At 40.1% G+C, this 11136-nt stretch overlaps 1 long non-coding RNA gene across 2 annotated transcripts; it reads right to left on the bottom strand.

Annotated features, from left to right (window-relative positions):
- Positions 1–754: 754 nt before the first annotated feature.
- LOC115409533 (uncharacterized) lies at positions 755–7492 on the bottom strand. Of its 2 annotated transcripts, none has more exons than XR_003933975.1 (5): positions 7336–7492; positions 6220–6444; positions 3899–4249; positions 1271–1369; positions 755–1202 (listed from the first exon to the last, which is right to left on the bottom strand). It is a non-coding gene; the product is annotated as an uncharacterized LOC115409533 (long non-coding RNA). The 2 variants fall into 2 exon arrangements; XR_003933976.1 differs by lacking the exon at positions 7336–7492 and adding an exon at positions 6674–6786.
- Between the last annotated feature and the right edge of the window lie 3644 nt (positions 7493–11136).

The raw sequence follows: 11136 nt of genomic DNA, 5'->3' as shown, positions 1-11136 counted from the left end.
GCTCTTGCTTGACTGTTGCTTTCAGACGATGGTCAAAGTTTATCCTTGAAATCAGAGTTACAAAAAGCAGCAACGCTGATTGCCAAGGGCCTGCGGGAGGGGGGCTCAGGGAAGCCATCTTCACCGTGTGACGTCAATGTGGGAAAATAGAGCGTTTTCACGGGTGCAGGAGGGGCTGCCTCTCTGAGCAGCACAAACACGAGGAAAGCTCAAACACACAGGCACGAAGGAAAAAAACGCTTTGGGGGTGTTTTTGGTGAGTACATAACTATATAACAAGGTTAAAACATACAAAAAGTGAATTTTGCATGATACAGCCCCTTTAAGTAGGGCGGGTAGTCATCATTTGGCGGCAGAATTGGAAAATTGAGGAGTAAAATTGACATAACATAACCTCCGTTACAGTGATTTGATTACTGTGGAGGAAACCTGCCTGTTTCCTGGGAGGAGAAAGAATGAATAAAAATGTTTTCATGGAGCTGTCAAGGCTATCTGTCTTAAATGTATATTTAAATTATATTTGATTTGTATCTGCTAGTGTATATCTTATATTTAAGTATATCTGTCTATATGTAAATTATACCTTATTCATTTATGTTAGTTTATATTTGTTATTTAATTATATCTGTCTTAAAATAATATTTAAACTATATTTAATTATGTTGTTTAGTTTATATCTGTTATTTAATTATACTATCCTGAATATATAGTTAATTTTTTCTCTTTTTTTTCTGTCTTTTTCCCTCTCTCTCTGATTTCATTTGATTTTATGCCAGGATCAGTGAAGTACTTTTGCTTTTTTTTTTGTTTGTTCCTTTGTTTTGAGCAGGTGGTATGCTGATAAGTTTCATAAGTCACAAAAGTATTAGTCTCATTTGAAGACATGTAACATAAAATTTCACAGCAATCTAACAGTGCTGTTTACTGATGACAATCCCTTTTTCATGCAGCATGACCCTTTGAGCACAATTGTACACAAGGGAGTGGGGGTGGAGATCAGCTCATCCTCCTGGATGAACCCATAGTGGAACAGAGGAGGATGAAGAGTCAACAGACTTCAGTGCTCAGGTCTGAATTCTTCTTCATGTGTCTTCGAAACATCGCAGAACCAACACCACCACCAACAACAAGAACAACGGCAGCCACAATCAGACCAACATGTGCTCTCCCGCGTCCGTCCTCTCCAGATCCTCCTCTTTGAGCTGCAGGCAAAAACAGAGTGTGAGGTAGAGGATGATGAAGAGCTGCTGTCTTTTCTCCAAACTCTCACCAAAAACAGCAGCCACAATTGGACCAACACGTCCTCCACCGTGTCCCGCAGCTACAGTCTGACCAACAACTGGACCAACATATCCTCTCCCTGTGTGTCCTGCAGACAGAAACAGAGTGAGGGAGAGGATGATGAAGAGCTGCTGTCTTTTCTCCAAACTCTCAGCAACAACATGAAGAAACATATACCTGAGAGGACGTAGAGACTTCATCCAACTGTTGAGGATTTCATACCATTAATGTTGTGATTTGTAGTTAATGAATTTGGCTATCAGTAAAAATGATTTTCAAAAATAACTATTAATTAAAGAATTTGGGATCTGAGTTTCATCAGAAAACCTTGGGGCACCACCTACGTTTTAGTAGGAAAAGAGCCAATTCTTTGTAATCAGTCTTATAAACTTGGTTAAACTATTAATTTGTAATTTGGATTAATAATTAGATTATTAACAATTCCCAAATATTAACAGTAAAACCTTAAGGATTGTGGAGTTCTTGGACAGAAGAGATCGATATTCCATTCATAACTGTGAAACATCAACGACACAAATGATTCCAAAAATTGTGTTTATCAACAATAAAGCAAAACCAAACACACAATTCTGTCTAGGTGGTCCAAAAAGGTTCATTTGGTTCTCAAAAGTTATAATCCAAAACTTTTTTTTTGGATCTGTCTAGGTGTCTATACAACTAGGTGTCTATACAAGTTGTGTGTGTGTGTGTGTGTGTGTGTGTGTGTGTGTGTGTGTGTGTGTGTGTGTGTGTGTGTGTGTGTGTGTGTGTGTGTGTGTGTGAGAGAGAGAGAGAAGTAAAGGTAAAGGTGCTTTATTTGTCATTATACACTGAATGCTCAACCAGCGGCACAGTGGCTGGGTGCTCTTGCCTCACAGCAAGAATGTCATGGGTTCGATCCCCGGACTGTGCGGGCCTTTCTGTGTGGAGTTTGCATGTTCCTCCCAATGTCTGGATGGGTTTCCTCCGGGATCTCCGGTTTCCCCCACCAACCCATAACATGCACGATAGGTCACTCCTCCAGTCAGGTGATCTGACCCGCTGCCCACTGCTCCTATGGAATGCTTCAGCGGTATCGATGGATGGGTTAAATGCAGAGAACAAATTTCGTTGTACTTTCACTGTATAATGACCAATAAAGCACCTTATCCTTAAATTTGTTCTCTGCATTTAACCCATCCTTCGATGCTGCTGAAGCATTCCGTAGGAGCAGTGGGCAGCTGCGGGGAATGGCCAGGGACCCATGTCCAGATCTGGAGCCAGGCTAATGGTCAGATCACCTGACTGGAGGATTGATAGTGCATGTTATCAGTTGATGGGGGAAACCGGAGATCCCGGAAATCCATCCAGACACGGGGAAGAACATGCAAACTCCGCACAAAAAGGCCCGCACAGTCCGGGGATCGAACCCGTGACATTCTTGCGGTGAGGCAAGAGCGCTAAGCACCCAGGCACTGTGCTGCCAGGGAGAGAGGTGGTTTGTGAGATGGAATGGGATGGAGGGCTGGGGGATGGAAATACCAGTGGCCAGCCGAAGACTACACTTAAAATGGCGGGTCAGAGGAATGTGCTTGGCACATGTGCTCGATAACAAAGGAGAGCTTGAGAGGGGTGAGGCCTGTTTCCTCTCTCAGTGAAACTTTGTAAAAGCCAATTCAAAATGAGTCTACATGATCTGTGTTGTCCATCACCTCAAGCCAGGTGGAAGGTGTTGGATTAACCAGGTGATGTTTTGGTGAGATGCTGGAGGCTGAAACATTACAGTTCAGTACCGAAGATTAACTTGCAAACCCGGCGTTGGGTGAAGCGAAGTGATCATTAGCTTACAGACTGTTAAAGCTTTAGTGCATAACTTTAAATGTCTATGAATGGCCGTTTTAGCCAACCCACTACTAGTGGTGATGACAAAATGCAGATTAAGCCGATCGGCTCCTCTAACATGTCGCAGGATTTTTCAATATATGTAATTCTTGCTTTGCTTGTCGACCGGCGACATTCCTGCGCTGCCGCGCAGGAAATTACGCATTTTACGTCACAACAAGAAGGGAGGGGGAGGACGGGGGAGGGTCTCATAGCAACAGGCTCAGCTCACAGTGTCGGGCAGACCGAGGAAGCCACAATTGTGCAAATTGTGCAGTGCCCAGACAACGGAGACGAGAAAAAAAAAACTACTCTCCGACAGTCTAACACCCACAGCGTTAGCAGCGTTAGTAGCATTAGCAGCGTTAGCAGTGACACCGGACGCTTCCCCCCCCCCCCCCCCCCCCCCCCCCGCCAGTCGTCCTGTTCCTTCTGCAGGGGCTCAGGAGAGCTGCTTCTTTGGAGGTCCAGGGCAGAACTGAACTTATAGGGGTAGAAAAACTGCGTTGTCAGTCTTTGTGACACCTGACCAATCCCAGTTCATTACCTCCTCTCAGAGTCGGGCTTGGAAATTTGGCTCCAGTTTCAAATACATACCCCCAGTGAGGGTGGGGGGGGGGAAGGTTTCATAAAAGAAATGGGATTGATGGGGAAAATCTAAAAGATGATTAGGAATTTAAGTAATAAGAAAACAGTAGTGCAACTGCAGGGATGGTCTTTAAACCTTAAAGAAGAAGAAGAAGATGATCCAACAAACCTGCAACTGTTTCCACCAACAGAGAGATGGAGCTGATGGACTCAGTATTCTCATGTTCTTCACTCCGAACAATAAAACACTGATATATTCCTCCATCAGCAGCTGTCACGTTCCTCAGGATCAGACTCGCGTCTCCGTCCTTCATCGCTCTGTCCTTCAGATTCACTCTGTTCTTATAAGAAGGATGATTATCTGGATCAATGTGTCCATCTCTGTATAAGAAAATATACTGATTCTTCCCCGGGTCAGATCTGCTCCACTCTACCACTCTGATGTTCTCCTGGTTCGGAGCTTCACACGGCAGAGAGACAGTTTGTCCTTCAACAGCTGAGATGGCTTTCTGGACTGAACCTGAGAAGAAACAGATTCAGGTAAAACTCTTCATTCCTCCAGCAGCCAATCAGAGAGAAGAACACAGAGGACCAATGAATGAGTGAGTGTGTTACAATTTTTCTCCATCGGTTTGGTTCATTTCTTGAAACCGAAATTTTCAAAACTCTAAGATCATTTGGCAAAACAGTCTCGCAGTTCAGCTCAACACCATGGGTCACTTGCAGAAGCTCATCTCTCTCCCAAAACTGTTCACTCATGTTTCAAAGCTTCATTTCTTTCCCATATAAACAGTCAGAGCCTCCAAAATCCAAAGATCCTTCTCAACAGCTTCGGCTCATTTCTTGAAACAGACCGGACGTTCTCATTTCTCTTGGTTCTCTTGTCAACAACCACTGGCAGTACCACACGGTTCACCTGTCAAAGCTCAGATCTCTTTCAAAATGATTCACTCGGGTGGCAAAACTACATTTCTTTCTCAAACAAATAGTCATTGTCCTCAAAATGCTTCATCCTTTTGGCACTGTGTGAGCAGTACAAACCAAAAATGTTTAGACGTTTTGTCATTAAGGCAGAGGAACATTGAAATATCCCTCATCTACCTTTCAGTCTGGGCCCAGTCCTTCAGTCACAATGGTTCCTGTGATAGTTTTTATTTTCTTCTTTGGGTTGTTTAGCTAACAGAAAAAATACTGTACAGGAAAATAAGGAAAAAAGCATTTTACAGTCAGAGAAACCTTCAAGTTTTCAATCACACATTGCTCCCATACTTTCAAGAAAACTGTTATAATTTTTAGCTGCACACAAAGTAACTTCCATCCACTGTGATATGAACACACACACACACACACACAAAGAATATTGTATGAAGCCCACAGTGCTGTAAATGAAGCTGGAGTTTCACAGCTCAATTCTTCACTGGTCCCCCTCCTCACCCTCCTGACTGTCCTCCTCACCCTCATGTCAACAGACCCATGTCTGGTATTCATGGTATTGCACTGTGCTCTTGACTTATTTTGACGGTTGAACAGATGATTTTTCAGGTGATGACTGATATAATAAGCTGAAATGATGCCAATATGTTTTGGAGAGAACAACCGTTAGACTGAGAATTAATCAATCAGTTCAGATCAACTTGACATACGTAGCTATTCACTTGGAAATTGTGCTAAATCTATATGTACTGTGCTTCATCATTTGCAAAGATGTTCTGAGACATCAAGACATGTACTAAGACATTTCCAATGTGATGAAATGATTGAGAAATGCCGTTCTGTTGTGAACAGTTACAGCGTAGTTAGGAGATTTGTCCATGTTGTTTTGAGAATGGAGTTTCAGTTTCAAGAAACAAGCCAAACCAATGGAGAAAAACTGTAAAATTTTTTCCCCTTCAGGACACACCCTGCTCAATAACCTGACATGCTGATTCACATTTAACCTTGATGATCAACCAGTTGAACCAGTTTTCATAAAAACCTCAGAGGCAGCAGAGAGAGGAGATCCGACTGTGGTTCAGAGGGAGGAGCAGCTTCAAGCTTCACACTGATATCAGTCAGTAAAGTTCAGTTCAGGACACATAAAGAGCTGCTATTGCATGTCACAGACCTTTAGCATTTTTATGACCTGATCGTAAAGCCATTGTTATTCTTTAATCCAGTTTCAGACTTTGCTCCTGTTTTATGGATATAAAATGCCACTGCCAAGTTGAGTTGAATTCTACTAGCTGAGCAAAAATGGATTCACTGATCAGTTAAATACTCTGAATGGAAGTTATAGTGACAAAGTGGTGTGTGTGTGTGTGTGTGTGTGTGTGTGTGTGTGTGTGTGTGTGTGTGTGTGTGTGCGTGCGTGCGTGCGTGCGTGCGTGCGTGCGTGTCCATTTCATTTTGAAAAAAGGCAGTAGCAGTTCAACATAGATACACAGATTCTGATCCTATAATGTAAATCATCCTGTTAGAATCCAGCAGAGAGGAAGTTCTGAAAACACTGACCTGCGAACATCCAGCAGATCACAGTGAAGAACAGCAACACGTTCATCTTCTGGAGTTCTGGAGAGTTCCTCCACGGAGGAAGAACACTGAGAGCTTTGATCAGAGTCTCAGGGAGAGAATCGTTCGCAACTGATCTGTAGAATCTATCTGGACAGCAGTCCTGTTGTTCAGGTCATTCCTCAGTCAGCAGCCAGTCAGGTGTCAAGGATCCTGTCACCTGATTCCCTGTGACCATGGAGATAATCATCAGATGTTTTTTTCAGTTTTATAACCAGAAGTTATGCTGATATCAAAGAGAAACTTCAGTGTTAAATGATTTCATTTCAATACATATCAGGATTTGACTGAAAAAATTGATTTTTTTTTTGTATTCATTGCACACAGACATATATAGACACATGTACGAAGGGACACAACCCCATGAATAGGGTAATAAATTCCTCAGATGACTCACAAGGTTCAGCTGTGAAGAGAAAAGTATCGAGAGACGACTGAAGGTCTGAAACACTGACGACGAAAATGAAAATGTAAAATACTGACACTGAGGTTCTTTCCTGTACACTCTGTGTGTGTGTGTGTGTGTGTGTGTGTGTGTGTGTGTGTGTGTGTGTGTGTGTGTGTGTGTGTGTTTCTCTGTAAAAGTCATTTTGTCCCCCCCTTCAGCGGATCCTCCACCCAGTTCCTGATGAGCACTTCCCGCAGCTGCTATCCAGACCAGAGTCCTGCACGGGTCCAATTTTCAAGACCCGCCCCGGCCTGACCCGGGGACGTACAAACCCGCAACCGAACCGCAAACCCGCGCATCAGCCCGATGAGTACCGCGACCCGATCCGACCTGTTGAAGCACGACCCGCAGCCCGACCCGTAACCCGTATTTAAAGTCATCATTTTGGGTCATATTGTCTGCATGCATACAGCACATCACCACAGTTCAGCTGCCAGTGACTAAATAACACCTGAATGAAGCAGCTCTTCCAATAACAGCCTGACTTCAGTCCTGAATCATCAGCCCTGCTGTTCTTCTCCCATACAACTGGAAAAACACTCGTTTGTTACGTTCAATGCTTTTAAACTTTTAATCTCTTAAAGGTAACTTTACGTGTGTAATAGACTTACTTTCTGTCCAGACTTCAGCAGTTATGAGCCGTGACATGTTTAGAATCCATGGAGGAGAAAAGTAATCCATCAGGGAAACACTGAGTAACGTTTGAACACTTCAGGAACATTACAAAGTGATAGTTGTACGTTTTATCCATTTAGCTCTCAAATATTTAAATAGCTATTAACTGTTTTGGAAGTGGTGCTTGTTAGACGGCGGCAGACCGTTTGATGCTCTCGTCCAATCACAAACTGTGTTATTAGATGGTGAAACACGATTAATCAGCTGAGCCAATGACTGTCACAAAATAGCGGAAGCGACCCTCAGAGAGTAAATAATGACCAAGATAGTTTTCTGTAGTTTGCTCAACTAACTGAAAAGCCTGGAAATGGATGCAGAAGAGCCGCGGTGCTGCAGACAGTCGCAGCAGACGGATCACGTCACAACATTTTTATTATATTTATTATTATTTTATATTGATTCTCATGAGTCAATCTACAACCCGCGACGCGACCCGCAAGCTATTTTTCCCACCCAGATCCGAACCCGAGAAAAAAAAAGCTTTTAAAAACCACCGCAAATCACTGCGGTCAAGTGAGCCTACACTTCTTAGCCCGCAGTCAAATGAGCCGCACGTTCACTAGCTGTGCGCAAATACACTGAGCATTACGGTAACACCGTTCCAAAACCCATTTCAAAAAAAAGTGGAGCACGACGGAACACAGCTCACTGCATGTAATACATTATATATTGATGATTATATATTACTGCACTTCATGAATTATATATTACTTTCATAAATACTATTAAGTATGATGACTGTGAACTCTTCCTCTAATTTCTTGCCAAAGTTCATTAGACACAGTAACACAAGCCACTGTTATCTGACTTTGAAGTCTAGTAAAATATTTTTTTTTCAATAAGTAGTCCACTATATTAGTACTGCTGGGTTTAATACATTACAAATTACTTGCACAAGTACTATGGAGTACTATTACTATGTACTTTTCCTGTAATTTTTCACCCAAGTTCCCTGTTGGTGTGAATAAAAGCCATTTTCGCCTAACTTTGAAGTGCAATAAAATCCTTTTTTTCAATAAGTAGTTCCAAAAATCAGTACTGCTGGACTCAGTACATTACATATTACTTGCAAAAGGACTATGAAGTACTTTTACTGTGTACTTTTCCTGTAATTCATCGACAAAGTTCCTATTTGATGTGAATAAAAGCCATTGTCGCCTGACTTTGAAGTGCAATAAAATCATTTTTTTACATAAGTAGTTCACAAAATCAGTACTGCTGTACTTAACACATTACATATTACTTGTACAAGCACTAAGAAGTACATTTGCTGTGTGCTTTTCCTGTAATTTGTCGCCAAACTTCCCTGTTGTTGTAAATAAAAGCCAAATTCGCCTGACTTTGAAGTGCAATGAAATCCTGTTCTTCAATAAGTCGTCCACGAAACCAGTCTTGGTGGACTCATGTCATACATTTCTTGCCAAAATGCTATGAAGTACTGTTACATTTTTTGTCGTATTTCCACCTCCCCAACACTAATTCGACTCGACTCCGCTCCACCCCGCTTCTGGTCACAATTTTTTTTCCATTTCAAAAATGTAAATATATTTTTTTGGGAGTCATTGCAAATTAGTGTTTTCGAGATTTTTCATCATGATACATATATATATATATTTTTATACATATATATATATATATACACACACATATATATATACATACATATATATATATATATATATATATATATATATATATATATATATATATATATATATATACATATATATATATACACATTTATATTTTTATCTGTACTTAGTTTTAATCATGGCAATGCCATTATATTTTTCTTTTAATTTGTCAATCATTGTCAGAGGTTTATTTTATATGAAATGACATTGGAATCTTTAATCATTTTGACTACATGTTTTGTTGTTCAGTTTGGGGTTTTTAAATGTGTTGCTGATTTTTTTTCGGGTTGCATTTTGGAATATTGACCTGGCAAACCTAAGGACTCCTAAACCCTGTGCCATGCTTTCAGTGTAGTTCGAGCTCCATGCAGAGTTTGGCAGAGTCGACCATGTGTCAATTATCTTTTCAATTACTCATATTTGTCAGCCCAGTACTTGGAATTCATAATGCCTCATCGACAAGGGTAAGTCTATAACAATATAACAAAAGAAAACACTGAACTCATCTCTCCTACTCCGTGTTATAATTAATTAACAAATAGAATTGAATATTTAACATTTTATTAACGCTACTGTTGAACAATAACGTAATTCTCCATGAACTAGACACCAAAGGTGAAAGTATGTTAAAATGCATAACTTGCATATGCATAACAAAAATTGTTTACCAGCAAAATTTAGTTACAGTGCAGATATTACATGCTATTCATCAAATATGGTCTATTTACTGTCGTATTTGTACCTTAATGTTCAATATGAGATGTTATGTCTCCAGTGTTTAATGTAAAACATGAGAATATAAAACATGCACTTACATCTGAATAATGAAAGGCAGGTATGAAAATTTGATTCAGGCACCACCTTAAGTGCAATTTTTGGTTGCCTGTTTTTGTTGAAATTATGACACTGACTTGAAGTGATTTTGTGTTAACAGTTATTTGTCCTTTTCTACATTTGGAAAGGTAAGTGCAAATTATGTCTTCCTCCACATATCAGCATTATTACATAGAGAAATCCTAAGAAATTTGATTATGCATTGATTATGTTTTTCTTGCTTATATAGTCAAGGAAAGTGGTTAAGAGCGTGACTGGGGTTTTAACTCATATTAAAACAATGCAAGAGAAAAGTGATAAGCGACCTTCCGAGATAGGAGCATATCCTGCTGAGAGCTTCTGGGGAGTGGTGTGTAAAGATCTTGGGATCCCCAATATCTTCATCAATAGAACAAGAATCAAAAATTGCTTCCTGAAGCATGAACAGGTAATGTGATCATATTTTCAAATAGTTTCCATCTAATCTTCTAATAGTTTTCATCTAATCTTCATATAATTTTGTTCCTTTCTATGTTATTTTGAATGTTTAATTACACTTTTTGGTCTCTGTAATAAACACTTTGAATAACCGTTTTTTGAATTGTGTGGTACCAAAAACATTTCCCTTGCCTTTGGAAAACTATTCAAGTTTTTGTTTTCATGAAATAGATATCGCTGTAATTATTATTGTAGATGTTAATATTATTGTTGTTGTTGTTAATTAGGGGAATAAAACACCCCTGGACTCTAACACCTCTGTGCCTGCGCTGGAAGACATCCATGAAACGAGTCCAGAAGAACAGCTGCCTCAAAAACATTAAGACTCTGACATCTGTATTCCACCGCTGGAAGAGTTAGTTAGTTAGTTAGTTAGTTAAGTTTATTTCAGTCATCTTTTTACAGGAAAACACAAGAAGCATAATTCTTACACTTAAAACAATACATTGACTGAAAGGGTATAGGCAGAAGTTTATCACTTGTATCGCCTACCCCTAGCAACATAATTATTTCCATGACAGCAACAAAATATATTTTCAAAAAGAAAATAACCAAAGAACTACAACCGATCTAGTTCATCCAGCTATTGATTCTTCTTCTCCTAATTTATTTATTTATTTTTTTAAATTTCACCTCTCAGCGTGTCTTACCCTCGCACATCCCGCACCCACACACTATTCTATGTTCAAATCACACCCAATTTTTCACACCCACACACAAACACACACAAACACACACGAAATTAGATTACAGTCATTTGTGTACTTTATATGGTTTCCAGGGTATCTTAGT

Source organism: Salarias fasciatus, chromosome 3 (genome assembly GCF_902148845.1).
Source record: "Salarias fasciatus chromosome 3, fSalaFa1.1, whole genome shotgun sequence".
Taxonomy (NCBI): Eukaryota; Metazoa; Chordata; class Actinopteri; order Blenniiformes; family Blenniidae; genus Salarias; species Salarias fasciatus.
Note: the sequence above shows the minus strand (reverse complement) of the source record. Positions and strands in the feature narration are given on the sequence as shown.